The following is a 10,530-nucleotide window of genomic DNA, read 5'->3' as shown; positions in this document are numbered from 1 at the left end:
CCTTAAGGTTGGCGAGAGACAAGGCTCCAACTCAAGTTCGAGCCTTAACGCCAGTGTATACTAGATTGGAGAACAAAGGCTCCTCGAGCCTTAAGGCTGGTGTACACTAGCATCGGGAGCCAAGGCTCCAACTCAAGTTCGAGCCTTAAGGCCGGTGTACACTAGCATCAAGAGCCAAGGCTCCAACTCAAGTTCGAGCCTTAAGGTCGGTGTACACTAGATTGGAGAACAAAGGCTCCAACTTAAGTTCGAGCCTTAAGGCCGGTGTAGCCAAGGCTCCAACTCAAGTTCGAGCCTTAAGGCCGGTGTACACTAGCATCGAGAGCCAAGGCTCTAACTCAAGTTCGAGCCTTAAGGTCGGTGTACACCAGATTGGAGAACAAAGGCTCCAACTCAAGTTCGAGCCTTAAGGCCGGTGTAGATTGGAGAACAAAGGCTCCAACTCAAGTTCGAGCCTTAAGGCCGGTGTACACTAGCATCAAGAGCCAAGGCTCCAACTCAAGATGGAGCCTTAAGGCCGGTGTACACTAGCATCGAGAGCCAAGGCTCCAACTCAAGTTCGAGCATTAAGGCCGGTGTACACTAGATTGGAGAACAAAGGCTCCAACTCAAGTTCGAGCCTTAAGGCCGGTGTACACTAGCATCGAGAGCCAAGGCTCCAACTCAAGTTCGAGCCTTAAGGCCGGTGTACACTAGCATCGAGAGCCAAGGCTCCAACTCAAGTTCGAGCCTTAAGGCCGGTGTACACTAGATTGGAGAACAAAGGCTCCAACTCAAAAGTTTGAGCCTTAAGGCCGGTGTACACTAGATTGGAGAACAAACGCTCCAACTCAAGTTCGAGCCTTAAGGCCGGTGTACACTAGCATCAAGAGCCAAGGCTCCAACTCAAGTTCTAGCCTTAAGGCCGGTGTACACTAGCATCGAGAGCCAAGGCTCCAACTCAAGTTCGAGCATTAAGGCCGATTGGAGAACAAAGGCTCCAACTCAAGTTCGAGCCTTAAGGCCTAGATTGGAGAACAAAGGCTCCAACTCAAGTTCGAGCCTTAAGGCCAGTGTACACTAGATTGGAGAACAAAGGCTGCAACTCAAGTTCGAGCCTTAAGGCCGGTGTACACTAGCATCGGGAGGCAAGGCTCCAACTCAAGTTCGAGCCTTAAGGCCGGTGTACACTAGCATCGAGAGCCAAGGCTCCAACTCAAGTTCGAGCCTTAAGGTCGGTAGATTGGAGAACAAAGGCTCCAACTCAAGTTCGAGCCTTAACTAGATTGGAGAACAAAGGCTCCAACTCAAGTTCGAGCCTGGAGGCCGGTGTACACTAGCATAGAGAGCCAAGGCTCCAACTCAAGTTCGAGCCTTAAGGCCGGTGTACACTAGCGTCGCGAGAGCCAAGGCTCCAACTTAAGTTCGAGCCTTAAGGCTGGTGTACACTAGACTGGAGAACAAAGGCTCCAACTCAAGTTCGAGCCTTAAAGCCGGTGTACACTTAGATTGGAGAACAAAGGCTCCAACTCAAGTTCGAGCCTTAAATTGGAGAACAAAGGCTCCAACTCAAGTTGGAGCCTTAAGGCCGCTGTACACTAGCATCGAGAGCCAAGGCTCCAACTCAAGTTCGAGCATTAAGGCCGGTGTACACTAGATTGGAGAACAAAGGCTCCAACTCAAGTTCGAGCCTTAAGGCCGGTGTACACTAGCATCGAGAGCCAAGGCTCCAACTCAAGTTCGAGCCTTAAGGCCGGTGTACACTAGCATCGAGAGCCAAGGCTCCAACTCAAGTTCGAGCCTTAAGGCCGGTGTACACTAGATTGGAGAACAAAGGCTCCAACTCAAGCTTGAGCCTTAAGGCCGTGTACACTAGATTGGAGAACAAAGGCTCCAACTCAAGTTCGAGCCTTAAGGCCGGTGTACACTAGCATCAAGAGCCAAGGCTCCAACTCAAGTTCGAGCCTTAAGGCCGGTGTGCACTAGCATCGAGAGCCAAGGCTCGGCTCCAACTCAAGTTCGAGCCTTAAGGCCGATGTACACTAGATTGAAGAACAAAGGCCGGTGTACACTAGCATCGAGAGCCAAGGCTCCAACTCAAGTTCGAGCCTTAAGGCTGTACACTAGATTGGAGAACAAAGGCTCCAACTCAAGTTCGAGCCTTAAGGCCGGTGTACACTAGATTGGAGAGCAAAGGCTCCAACTCAAGTTCGAGCCTTAAGGCCAGTGTACAGATTGGAGAACAAAGTCTCCAACTCAAGTTCGAGCCTTAAGGCCGGTGTACACTAGCATCGAGAGCCAAGGCTCCAACTCAAGTTCGAGCCTTAAGGCTGGCAAGAGCCAAGGCTCCAACTCAAGTTTGAGCCTTAAGGCCGGTGTACACTAGATTGGAGAACAAAGGCTCCAACTCAAGTTCGAGCCTTAACGCCGGTGTACACTAGCATCGAGAGCCAAGGCTCCAACTAAAGTTTGAGCCTTAAGGTTGGCGAGAGCCAAGGCTCCAACTCAAGTTCGAGCCTTAAGGTTGGCGAGAGACAAGGCTCCAACTCAAGTTCGAGCCTTAAGGCCGGTGTATACTAGATTGGAGAACAAAGGCTCCTCGAGCCTTAAGGCTGGTGTACACTAGCATCGGGAGCCAAGGCTCCAACTCAAGTTCGAGCCTTAAGGCCGGTGTACACTAGCATCGAGAGCCAAGGCTCCAACTCAAGTTCGAGCCTTAAGGTCGGTGTACACTAGATTGGAGAACAAAGGCTCCAACGCAAGTTCGAGCCTTAAGGCCGGTGTACACTAGATTGGAGAACAAAGGCTCCAACCTAAGTTCGAGCCTTAGGGCCGGTAGCATTGAGAGCCAAGGCTACAACTCAAGTTCGAGCCTTAAGGCCGGTGTACACTAGCATCGAGAGCCAAGGCTCCAACTCAAGTTCGAGCCTTAAGGTCGGTGTACACTAGATTGGAGAACAAAGGCTCCAACTCAAGTTCGAGCCTTAAGGCCGGTGTACACTAGGAGAACAAAGGCTCCAACTCAAGTTCGAGCCTTAAGGCCGGTGTACACTAGCATCAAGAGCCAAGGCTCCAACTCAAGTTGAAGCCTTAAGGCCGGTGTACACTAGCATCGAGAGCCAAGGCTCCAACTCAAGTTCGAGCCTTAAGGCCGGTGTACACTAGATTGGAGAACAAAGGCTCCAACTCAAGTTCGAGCCTTAAGGCCGGTGTACACTAGCATCGAGAGCCAAGGCTCCAACTCAAGTTCGAGCCTTAAGGCCGGTGTACACTAGCATCGAGAGCCAAGGCTCCAACTCAAATTCGAGCCTTAAGGCCGGTGTACACTAGATTGGAGAACAAAGGCTCCAACTCAAGTTTGAGCCTTAAGGCCGGTGTACACTAGCATCAAGAGCGAAGGCTCCAACTCAAGTTCCAGCCTTAAGGCCGGTGTACACTAGCATCGAGAGCCAAGGCTCGATCTCAAGTTCGAGACTAAGGCCAGTGTACACTAGCATCGAGAGCCAAGGCTGCAACTCAAGTTCGAGTCTTAAGGCCGATGTACACTAGATTGGAGAACAAAGGCTCCAACTCAAGTTTGAGCCTTAAGGCCGGTGTACACTAGATTGGAGAACAAAGGCTCCAACTCAAGTTCGAGCCTTAAGGCCGGTGTACACTAGAGATTGGAGAACAAAGGCTCCAACTCAAGTTCGAGCCTTAAGGCGGGTGTACACTAGATTGGAGAACAAAGGCTCCAACTCAAGTTCGAGCCTTAAGGCCACAGTGTACACTAGATTGGAGAACAAAGGCTCCAACTCAAGTTCGAGCCTTAAGGCCGGTGTACACTAGCATCGAGAGCCAAGGCTCCAACTCAAGTTTGAGCCTTAAGGCTGGCAAGAGCCAAGGCTCCAACTCAAGTTTGAGCCTTAAGGCCGGTGTACACTAGATTGGAGAACAAAGGCTCCAACTCAAGTTCGAGCCTTAACGCCGGTGTACACTAGCATCGAGAGCCAAGGCTCCAACTAAAGTTCGAGCCTTAAGGTTGGCGAGAGCCAAGGCTCCAACTCAAGTTCGAGCCTTAAGGTTGGCGAGAGACAAGGCTCCAACTCAAGTTCGAGCCTTAACGCCAGTGTATACTAGATTGGAGAACAAAGGCTCCTCGAGCCTTAAGGCTGGTGTACACTAGCATCGGGAGCCAAGGCTCCAACTCAAGTTCAAGCCTTAAGGCCGGTGTACACTAGCATCAAGAGCCAAGGCTCCAACTCAAGTTCGAGCCTTAAGGTCGGTGTACACTAGATTCCTCCCCCAAACCCCTTTTTGATGTCTAGTATCTTCTTCTATAATCAATCCCTCTTCAGAAATATAAAAGACTTGTTTCTAACTGTTTTAACCTAGAGAGAGAAAATATTATAGAGAGAGAATATTCAGATTTTTAATATTTTTGGATAGAAAATTATCTCATCTTATTAAAATAAGTTTCCCTGAAACAGAAATTCAAAAAGAACTTTCCAATGTGCAATTGGAATTAATTGGAAATGTGTATAAAGGACCTTAGTCTAAGGGTCTAGATTTTCAGAAATTTTTGGATTATGGTCCAATTAAGGTTCCTATGGACCAATAGCATCAATCCATGTGTAGGGAGGAGATAAATCCAATTTGAAAAAGAAGATACCCAAAAATGAGTAAATACTCACATAAGATGAAGAGTTGAAAATGTACAAGGTTTATTAGTAAAAAATTATGAGCAATATTAAAAGTATGACATATGTAAGGAAGGGGAGTTCTTTAAAGGAGGTGCATATTTCACATAAGATGAAGAGTTGAAAATGTACAAGGTTTATTAGTAAAAAAATCATGAGCAATATTAAAAGTATGACATATGTAAGGAAGAGGAGTTCTTTAAAGGAGGTGCATATTTCACATAAGATGAAGAGTTGAAAATGTACAAGGTTTATTAGTAAAAAATTATGAGCAATATTAAAAGTATGACATATGTAAGGAACGGGAGTTCTTTAAAGGAGGTGCATATTTCACATAAGATGAAGAGTTGAAAATGTACAAGGTTTATTAGTAAAAAAATCATGAGCAATATTAAAAGTATGACATATGTAAGAAAGAGGAGTTCTTTAAAGGAGGTGCATATTTCACATAAGATGAAGAGTTAAAAATGTACAAGGTTTATTAGTAAAAAATTATGAGCAATATTAAAAGTATGACATATGTAAGGAAGGGGAGTTCTTTAAAGGAGGTGCATATTTCACATAAGATGAAGAGTTGAAAATGTACAAGGTTTATTAGTAAAAAACTATGAGCAATATTAAAAATATGACATATGTAAGGAAGGGGAGTTCTTTAAAGGAGGTGCATATTTCACATGCTTGAATGAGTTTTAAACTCATAAAAATTGAGATATTTCATCTCTCCTCTCTCCTCATTCAAGTCTAGTTCCAAAAAGTTAGCTTAACTGACCTAAAAATGGTCAAATATTGACCAAACTGATTTAGAAAATTCTAGAATCAGTTTGTTTGGTTAGGAGCTCAATTTTTCCTATAAATAGAAGCCTCACCCTTGTTGAAAAATATATAGTGTTTATGCATCGTTACTCTACTCCACCTAAGCCAAGAACTGTGAATTCATTTAATAATTCACTAGTTTTTGGAGCTTCCCTCTTTCTTCAATCCCCATTAGTGGCTCCATCAACATACTTAACCAATTGATTGGTTGGGGGCCTCTACCGTGAACAAAGAATCAAGCAAGTTGTAAGGTAATTAGTGAATATTGATCTTTCTATAATTTCTCAATGTTTCTCTCTTCTCAACCCCTCTCAAGCTTGAGAAGTTTAATTGGTATGGTTTTTTTTTAAATGCTATTGAAGTTTGAATAGTAGTGAAGAGTTACATAATTTAATAAATGCTATTGAAGTTAATTTTTATTTATGTTTAAATTCTAATGATTCTTATGTAAATTCTCTCTCTCACTCAAGAAATGGTTATACTCATGACCCGTTCTCAATCCAAATCAAGCTTTCATAAAGCTTTTCCTTAACCCAAGATTAAGCTATGCTTGAGGCCAAATTAATGGATTTTTTCTATGCTTTTAGTTTATGTATATTGATGATTCAATCCATTATGGATTAATAATCCAATTAGAGATCATTTTAATTATTTTCTTAATGATAAGTATTATCCCTTAGAAAAATTGAGATTTATCAGTCATAGCAGCGGAGCTATGGCAAAATTTTTATAAAAATTATGCATAAAATAATCTCATTCAAAGCATAAAAAGAGGACTTCCTACCATATTCTAGGAATTATCATCCTAGATTAATTGAAAGAATTTCATTACAATCATGGAGAAATTAAATTTTAATATTATGCATAAAGGATAAGTTTTTATATCAAAAGTGTTATTTTTACCATTTTTATTTCATGCATAGAAGTATGCATAATGGATAAATTTTTATATCAAAAGTGTTATTTTTACCATTTTTATTTCATGCATAGAAGTATGCATAAAGGAAAAATTTTTATATCAAAAGTGTTACTTTTATCATTTTTAATTTTCATGCATAAAAGTATGCATAAAAGAAAATTTTTATATCAAAAGTGTTACTTTTATCATTTTTAATTTTCATGCATAGAAGTATGCATAAAGGAAAATTTTTATATCAAAAGTGTTACTTTTATCATTTTTAATTTTCATGCATAGAAGTATGCATAAAGGAAAAATTTTTATATCAAAAGTGTTACTTTTATCATATTGGATTTCATGCATATAGGTATGCATAAAAGATATTCTTTTTATACTAAAAGTATGATTTTCCTCATAAATGGATTTTATGCTTAACTTAGATGCATAAGAGAAATTCTTTTATTCTAAAAGTATAATTCCCTACCAAATTGAAATCATGCATAAGAAGATGCATAAAAGATTGATTTTAATTTCGAAAGTGTTAGTCTCCTTAAATGGAATTTATGTATAAATAAATGTGTAGAGAAATCTTATATCAAATAAAAGAATTCTCTTTTTTTTTTTTTTTTTAAAGATATGAAATGTGATAAGATGTGATAAGAGGTGTATGAGATGTGATAAGAATTGATAAGATGTGTATGGAAAGTGATAGGATGTGATAAGAGGTGTGATAAGAGGTGATAAGATGCTTATGAAATAAGTTAGGATGTGATAAGATGAATTAAGATGTGTATGGGGGGATGAGGTAAGAAGTGTATGTGATAGGATAAGATGTATATGGGTTGTGATAGGGCGAGAATGGATGTGATGTAAAAGATTAGATGTGAAGGTATATGGGGTTATATAAATGGGAATGTGAAAATGGATGTATGTATGTGGATGTGTGGATATGGAGATGGGAGTGTGGATGTATGAACATGAAAATGGATATATGCATGAAGATGTATATGCATAGATGTAAATGTGGATGTAGATGTGGATGTATAGATGTGAATGGATGTGGATGTATAGATGTGAATGGAAATGTGGATGTGGATGTATGTGAATGTGGATGTAGATGTGGATGTATAGATGTGAATGTGGAATGTGGATGTGGATGTATGTATGTATGTGGATGTAGATGTGGATGTATAGATGTGAATGGGAATGGGGATGTGGATGTATGTGAATGTGAATGTAGATGTGGATGTATGTGAATGTGAATGTGGAATGTGGATGTATAGATGTGGATGTATGGGAATGTGGATGTGGATGTATGTGAATGTGAATGTAGATGTGGATGTATAGATGTGAATGTGGAATGTGGATGTGGATGTATGTATGTATGTGGATGTAGATGTGGATGTATGGATGTGTATGTATGAATGTGGATATGGGATGTGGATGTATAAATGAGGATGTGAAAATGGAGGTAAGCATGTAGATGTGGATGCATGTATGTGAATGTGAATGTAGATGTGAATGTGGAATGTGGATGTATAGATGTGGATGTATGGGAATGTGGATGTGGATGTATGTGAATGTGAATGTAGATGTGGATGTATAGATGTGAATGTGGAATGTGGATGTGGATGTATGTATGTATGTGGATGTAGATGTGGATGTATGGATGTGTATGTATGAATGTGGATATGGGATGTGGATGTATAAATGAGGATGTGAAAATGGAGGTAAGCATGTAGATGTGGATGCATGGATGTGAATGTGGATGTGGATGTGGATGTGGATGTGGATATGGATATGGATGTGTATGTATGAATGTGGATATGGAATGTGGATGTATAAATGAGGATGTGAAAATGGAGATAAGCATGTAGATGTGGATGTATGGATGTGAATGTGGATGTGGATGTGGATGTATGGATGTGGATATGGATGTGAATATATGATATGTGATGTGAAGGAATCTGAAGTGAAGAGATGGAAAAGGAGGTGATTGGATGAGTACACATATACATGGAATGTGGAATAAGTAATGTGGATTAATGAGGGATAATGTGAAAAAATGAGAGTTAATATAGAAACTGTATTTGTAAACTGTTTGTAAATGCTGTTTGAAAATGGCTGTTTTATGTCAAGAATGCTGGGGAAGCATTTTGACCGTCTTGTGATTAAGGTCGTGGAGACCTAACTGATAAAGTTGCAACTGCTGACGGAGAGTCAATGGAGAACGTCTCGCGTAGCAAGGTCGACCGAGGTCTTGACCAGCCTCGGTTCGATTAAAATGGTGAGCTTCCGGTACGGTGGATGAGGGACCAAGGAAGCGGCCTATGAGTGAAGCGCTAGGTCACCTGCGAAGGATCCTAGAGGGTGCTGACCATACGGTGCTCGGGCTCTGGGTCGCCTAGGATACCCACGCGTGCGTCGAGAAAGATATTGGAACAAGGAGTAAGAGTTGTTTTGTGAAACCGGGCATGGATCTGGTTGACTGACCTTGTTGGTCCTCAACGGATGAGTCCATGGCTCTTTTATATGGATCTGTTGGTTGATCTTGCTGATCTTCAACGAGAGTCCATCTTGATAAGTGATTATATTGCCGAGTATTATGGGCTAGGAACTATGGAAACGGCCTCTGAGTGGACAGGTGGTGAGCGTTCTAGTTGCCAATGATGCCATAGATACTCTGATGAAGGAATGATGGGAAATTTGAGGATCAACCGGATAAATTGGAAGACTGTGATCAGTGGTACTATGGTTTCAATAAAGGATTGTTTTAAAGTTAGCTGATGATAAGAAAAAGGCAATTTCATATTGGGTGTGTAAGTGGTGTGCCTAATTTTATGTTGCATGAACTTCCGACTAGGGGGCCTTGGAACTCTCTTCCTTGGTACCCGGGACAAAACTTAACCAAATTCCAAATTGGATCCCATCACTACAGTGGTTGAGCGGTTGGCTAACCCATGGGATCGGATGGGGTTAGGCTGGACTGATGGATCCGTAAACCGAGACTCAATTTCTGTTATTACGATAGATGAAGTAAGTCTCGGATAGTAATTGTTCTATGGATAGGAATCAACGGCTGTGCCTCTTGATGGGGAAAAAAGCGTTGATCCCAATGATCCAAGTGCAAGTTTCTTCCTTGATCCGACCGAGTATCTTTATAGGTGCAGTTGGATCAGCGTGATCAGTAATGATCTTGACTACGTTAGAGTAAAAAATTATCCTGGTGGAATCGCCCGTGCTTTCCGGGTAAGGGAAGTTTTTTCCGGGTTCGGTTTTGGAAAAACCGACGGATTAGTCTCTTGTCCGGATATCCGTGGACGAGGCCCCGAATGTGGGACCCCTGTCCCGTGCGAGAAGTGCTACTTCCGCTGCTAGTACCCGAATCCGTTGCTCGGTGGGAACATGGGGATCTCACAGTTGGTATCAGAGCATTTGGTTAATAAAGATCAATTGAGAAGACAAATAGGTCAGAAATTTATCAAGAAACACAAAAAGGTTGTAATTGTGTGATATAATTCATACAATTTGATATTCAAATTGAAATTCGTAATTTGGTAATTGGGTCTTCAGATGGAAGTACCACAATTATATAGAATCCTTGACTTGCTTGAGGCCTAGACATGATGGTATTTACCTTATAATTCCAAGGGCCGTGACTATCCGTATATACCGAGAGTATAACTACAGCTCTTTACTGACAGTATATACGAGTAAATCTAAGACTTGAAATTATAAGCGTTAATGCTATCCAGATGATGAATTTGAATGTGGTTGATATGATTTTTAATTCTGTTTGGGAACTGATGAATTGATTGGGATTCTGATTGAAAAATGATGATTTTTGAAATTTAGTTGAAATATAATAACTTGAGCAAAACCGCAATGAGGATGAATGGGACGAGTCCCTGTAATGATAAATGATGATAACGATTTCAACAAATCACTATGAGATTAGTGGATTGTGCTGTCAAAGTACTACTGTTAACACTTGACTCGGTATATCAAGTTAAGGGATGACAAATTGAAAACTTGCTTGACTGAAATTCCCGTGGAGGAATGTTCAGAAAGAAAAAATTTCGATCTGATGGACCATTATCGTGTTAAAGATATGAATGATATGATCTGAAATGAATTTATTTAATGATGAGTTCTATATAA

This window comes from Cibotium barometz, chromosome 6 (assembly GCF_041138505.1).
Source record: "Cibotium barometz isolate CiBa-2024 chromosome 6, ASM4113850v1, whole genome shotgun sequence".
Lineage (NCBI taxonomy): Eukaryota > Viridiplantae > Streptophyta > Polypodiopsida > Cyatheales > Cibotiaceae > Cibotium > Cibotium barometz.
The sequence above is the reverse complement of the archived record's forward strand: the minus strand, read 5'-3'. Positions refer to the sequence as shown.